Genomic DNA, 6,000 nt, shown 5'->3' on the forward strand with positions numbered 1-6,000 from the left:
GGCGGGTCAGCAACTGCAAGGAAAAGAACATACGGCCCGCAAACCGACTCAAGAGTTACCGCTTCAACCTGGAGACCGGGTATTGGTCAGAGAGAGACGCCCTAAGGGAAAACTAAGTGAGAGATGGGAAGTACAGCTGTACAAGGTTATCGAGCGACTGTATGCTAACGGCCCTGTCTACAAGGTACAGATTGAAGATGGGTCATCCACCCCTAGAGTACTTCACAGAAATATGCTGCGGCCTTGCCGGTCTGAGGTCTGTTCTGTGCCATTGTTGCCTGGAGGTGCCACTCCACTTCCTGAATCTGTCATGCCTGATGTCCAAATCGATGATGAGTGGTGGACCGTCCCTGACACAGTAGGGGGTCCTCAGCCGCCCCGAGGCGGTAATCTCATGGATGTACCAGTACCGCCATGTGAGGATGAGACCAGACAAGAGCGCACAATGTCCCCTGCAACAAGTGTTACTCTGGAAGATAGTCAAGCCTTGCCTGACAGCCAAGAGCTTTGGAGATCCCAGAGGTCTAATGCAGCAGTTCCACCAGTCCGATATGTAGAACAGTGTGCTCTGTCTGTTTATATACCTTTGTTGCCTCCTCCATTACACTTTTACCCTGAAGCTGTGATGGTCAAGGACGACCATCATTAAGAAGGGAGGCATGTAAGAGGGTGGTGCTGTTATGGATAATAGAAACACGCTGTCACTTTAAGAGGCTGCATCCCCTTGTCTTATGTGATGGTATGTTCTGCTGTTCTCCCCTACTCTTGTGTTTGCTTTGGACTGGTCGGGGCTGTGTGGAGGAGGTGGAGCTGAGCAACGAGGAAGAAGAAGTGTTTTGAGAGGGAAACTGAGAGAACTGTGAGCTGTTCTGCCTGCAAGGAAGAATCTTTGGCTGCAAGAAAGACTACACAGCTTGAGATGAACTGCGATTGTTAAATAGACTTTCCCGGTTACAGCGAAGGGTGGCTGTTCTGCGCTGGTTGGTGTAGCCACGAAGATACTGAAAAGGGGACTTACGGTTTCCAGGAGCAAAGGAAAGACCACGCTTTACAGAGCCGACAGGAATCCGGGTGCACCACCGTTTAGGACTTCGGGGGCCCCCTGGGACTGGACTTGTGTCCCCAACATCACCGTGAGTCTGTTCCTGTCTGGTGCACCAGTTAGGGCCTAGTACAGGCTTCAGTAGTTAGAGCACGGTAGCCGTGCGGCCTGCGTAGTAAAGGCCAGGGAGATTATATGCAGAGTAGCAACGATATATGTTTTATTGTGTAAAGTTGCTTGTGAGATAGATTCTGAGTTTGCAATTGCTTAAGCACTGTGCTATTTACAGACAAATTGACTCATGTGCATTATCTTTTGTTATTGTAAACCCCTGTTTGCACCTTCCTTGTCCTTTCCATTTCCTGTTTCCCAATAAATCTATCCTTTGTTGTTTGCACCTCATCTTGGGTACAGTAGTCTTCCTGCACCGTGGTGGTCCCCCGGCCATCGCTTCACCTAACATGCCACCCCCATTTGTCAACTGCTACATGTCATCCTATGAGACAAAGTTTTCTGTACCAATGTTTTATATCGTACACATTGCCAATTATGCCGCAGATACATTGATAACATTTTTTGTCTATGGAAGGGCACGCCAGATTCCTTCAAGTGTTTTCATACACAACTGAGCAAGATCTGGCCTGAGTTACAATTCACTGTACATAGTGTTTCACAACAAATCAGTTTTCTCAATACTATGGTTATTATTGAAGACATGAGTGCCTTATTGTCTCTCAATTTAACAGGGTTAACGCAATAGTTTCCCATCATGACACTCGAAACAAATGTCTTGATGAAATGGAGTCTAAATTCCAACAAAAGGATACCCCCAAACTTTACTTTAACGCTTCTGTAATTCATCTCTGTCTGAACGTCATTACAACACTGCTAATTCCTTTCGTATATACTTTCCAATCATTTGTATAGAAATTACATAAACACTTCCGCAGGCATTGATCCTTGTTACATTGGAGTTCCAACTACCTTTTCTACCTTGCTTCAGAGGACCAGCTAACAAATTGGTCAGAGCCGATGAAGGTTTCGCACATAGAACTGCCCAACAACACTTTCTTAGTACTGAAAAAAGGGCACTTTTCCATCCTTACAATGCGCTCAATGCACTGATGTCCTTAAGAGGGATAAGATCTTCCATCCCCAAACAGGCAAAGGGATGCCCATCCAAGGATCTTTATATCTGTAAATCTAAGTATGTCGATTATGCAATAAAATGCTCATGCTTTAAAGTTTATTTAAAGGAAACCACTAGTGATGAACGAGTATACTCATTGCTCGGGTTTTCCCCAAGCACGCTCGGGTGGTCTCCAAGTATTTATGACTGCTCAGAGATTTAGTTTTCCTTGCCACAGCTGGATGATTTGCAGGTACTAGACAGCTTGATTACATGTGGGGGTTCCCTAGCAACCAGGCAACCCCCACATGTAGTTAGGCTGGCTAATAGCTGTAAATCATTCAGCTGCAGCGATGAAAACGAAATCTCCGAACACTAACAAATACTCGGAGGTCACCCGAGCGTTCTCGGGAAAGCACGAGCAACGAGTACACTCGCTCATCACTAGAAACCACACAACCGGTAGAAGACTGCATATCTCAACACAAATATGACATCAGATGTGAAAGACGCACATTGCCTATTCTATACCACTTCCATTCAGTCGGTAATACTATTGCACAGATAAGAGATCAAGTTTTGGAACAGGTACAGTATAAAGTAATAGGAGAGGGGTTAATCGGATTAACCCCTTCATGACCTTGGGATTTTCCGTTTTTCCGTGTTCGTTTTTCACTCCCCTCCTTCCCAGAGCCATAACTTTTTTATTTTTCCCTCAATTTGGCCATGTGAGGGCTTATTTTTTGCGGGACGAGTACTTTTGAACGACATCATTGGTTTTACCATGTCATGTACTAGAAAACGGGAAAAAAATTCCAACTGCGGTGAAATTGCAAAAAAAGTGCAGTCCCACACTTGTTTTTTGCTTGGCTTTTTTGCTAGGTTCACTAAATGCTAAAACTGACCAGCCATTATGATTCTTCAGGTCATTACGAGTTCATTAGACACCAAACATGACTAGGTTATTTTTTATCTAAGTGGTGAAAAAAAATTCCACACTTTGCTAAAAATAAATAAATAAATTGCGCCATTTTCCGATACTTGTAGCGTCTCCATTTTTCATGATCTGAGGTCGGTTGAGAGCTTATTTTTTGCATGCCGAGCTGATGTTTTTAATGATACCATTTTGTTGCAGATAAGTTCTTTTGATCGCCCTTTATTGCATTTTAATGCAATGTCGCGGCGACCAAAAAAACGTAATTCTGGTGTTTCAAATTTTTTTTCTCACTATGCAGTTTTGCAATCAGGTTAATCCTTTATTTTTATTGATAGATCGGGCGATTCTGAACGCGGCAATACCAAATATGTGTAGGTTTGATTTTTTTTTTTACTGATTTATTTTGATTGGGGCGAAAGGGGGGTTATTTAACCCCTTCCTGACATCTGACGTACTATCCTGTCGAGGTGGGGTGGGCCCGTATGACCACCGACGGGATAGTACGTCATACGCGATCGGCCGCGCTCACGGGGGGAGCGCGGCCGATCGCGGCCGGGTGTCAGCTGCATATCGCAGCTGACATCCGGCACTATGTGCCAGGAGCGGTCACGGACCGCCCCCGGCACATTAACCCCCGGCACACCGCGATCAAACATGATCGCGGTGTACCGGCGGTATAGGGAAGCATCGCGCAGGGAGGGGGCTCCCTGCGGGCTTCCCTGAGACCCCCGGAGCAACGCGATGTGATCGCGTTGCTCCGAGGGTCTCCTACCTCCCTCATCGCCGCAGGTCCCGGATCCAAGATGGCCGCGGCATCCGGGTCCTGCAGGGAGGGAGGTGGCTTACCGAGTGTCTGCTCAGAGCAGACACTTGGTAAGCCTGCAGCCCTGCACAGCAGATCGCAGATCTGGCAGAGTGCTGTGCACACTGCCAGATCAATGATCTGTGATGTCCCCCCCTGGGACAAAGTAAAAAAGTAAAAAAAAAATTCCCCACATGTGTAAAAAAATAAATAAAAAAAAATCCTAAATAAAGAAAAAAAAAAAAATATTATTCCCATAAATACATTTCTTTTGCTAAATAAAATAAAAAAAACAATAAAAGTACACATATTTAGTATCGCCGCGTCCGTAACGACCCAACCTATAAAACTGCCCCACTAGTTAACCCCTTCAGTAAACACCGTAAGAAAAAAAAACAAAAACGAGGCAAAAAACAACGCTTTATTATCATACCGCCGAACAAAAAGTGGAATAACACGCGATCAAAAAGACTGATATAAATAACCATGGTACCGCTGAAAACGTCATCTTGTCCCGCAAAAAACGAGCTGCCATACAGCATCATCAGCAAAAAAATAAAAAAGTTATAGTCCTGAGAATAAAGCGATACCAAAATAATTATTTTTTCTATAAAATAGTTTTTATCGTATAAAAGCGCCAAAACATAAAAAAAACTGCTTTATCAATTTTACCAAACGCGGAACGGTATAAACGCCTCCCCCAAAAGAAATTCATGAATAGCTGGTTTTTGATCACTCTGCCTCACAAAAATCGGAATAAAAAGTGATAAAAAAATGTCACGTGTCCGAAAATGTTACCAATAAAAACGTCAACTCGTCCCACAAAAAACAAGATCTCACATGACTCTGTGGACTCAAATATGGAAAAATTACAGCTCTCAAAATGTGGTAACGCAAAAAATATTTTTTGCAATGAAAAGCGTCTTTCAGTGTGTGACGGCTGCCAATCATAAAAATCTGCTAAAAAACCCGCTATAAAAGTAAATCAAACCCCCCTTCATCACCCCCTTAGTTAGGGAAAAATTAAAAAATGTATTTATTTCCATTTTCCCATTAGGGTTAGGGTTAGGGCTAGAGTTAGGACTAGAGTTAGGGCTAGAGTTAGGGCTAGGGTTAGGGCAAGGGTTAGGGCTAGGGTTAGGGTTGGGGCTAGGGTTGGGGCTAGGGTTGGGGCTAGGGTTGGGGCTAGGGTTGGGGCTAGGGTTAGGGCTAGGGTTGGGGCTAGGGTTGGGGCTAGGGTTGGGGCTAGGGTTGGGGCTAGGGTTAGGGCTAGGGTTGGGGCTAGGGTTGGGGCTAGGGTTGGGGCTAGGGTTGGGGCTAGGGTTGGGGCTAGTGTTAGGGCTAGGGTTATTGCTAGGGTTAGGGTTAGGGCTAGGGTTGGGGCTAGGGTTAGGGCTACAGTTACGGTTGGGGCTAAAGATAGGGTTAGGGTTTGGATTACATTTACGGTTGGGAATAGGGTTGGGTGTGTCTGGGTTAGAGGAGTGGTTAGGGTTACTGTTGGGATTAGGGTAAGGGGTGTGTTTGGATTAGGGTTTCAGTTATAATTGGGGGTTTCCACTGTTTAGGCACATCAGGGGCTCTCCAAACGGGACATGGCATCCGATCTGAATTCCAGCCAATTCTGCGTTGAAAAAGGAAAACAGTGCTCCTTCCCTTCAGAGCTCTCCCGTGTGCCCAAACAGGGGTTTGCCCCAACATATGGGGTATCAGCGTACTCAGGACAAATTGGACATCATCTTTTGGGGACCAAGTTCTCCTGCTACCCTTGGGAAAATACAAAACTGGGGGCCAAAAAATAAGTTTTGTGGGAAAAAAAAGATTTTTTATTTTCACGGCTCTGCGTTGTAAACTGTAGTGAAACACTTGGGGGTTCAAAGTTCTCACAACACATCTAGATAAGTTCCTTGGGGGGTCTAGTTTCCGATATGGGGTCACTAGTGGGGGGTTTGTACTGTTTGGGTACATCAGGGGCTCTGCAAATGCAACGTGACGCCTGCAGACCAATCCATTTAAGTCTGCATTCCAAATGGCGCTCCTTCCCTTCCGAGCTCTGTCATGCGCCCAAACAGTGGTTCCCCCCCCCACAT

This window comes from Ranitomeya variabilis, chromosome 4, assembly GCF_051348905.1.
Source record: "Ranitomeya variabilis isolate aRanVar5 chromosome 4, aRanVar5.hap1, whole genome shotgun sequence".
NCBI classification, from domain to species: Eukaryota; Metazoa; Chordata; class Amphibia; order Anura; family Dendrobatidae; genus Ranitomeya; species Ranitomeya variabilis.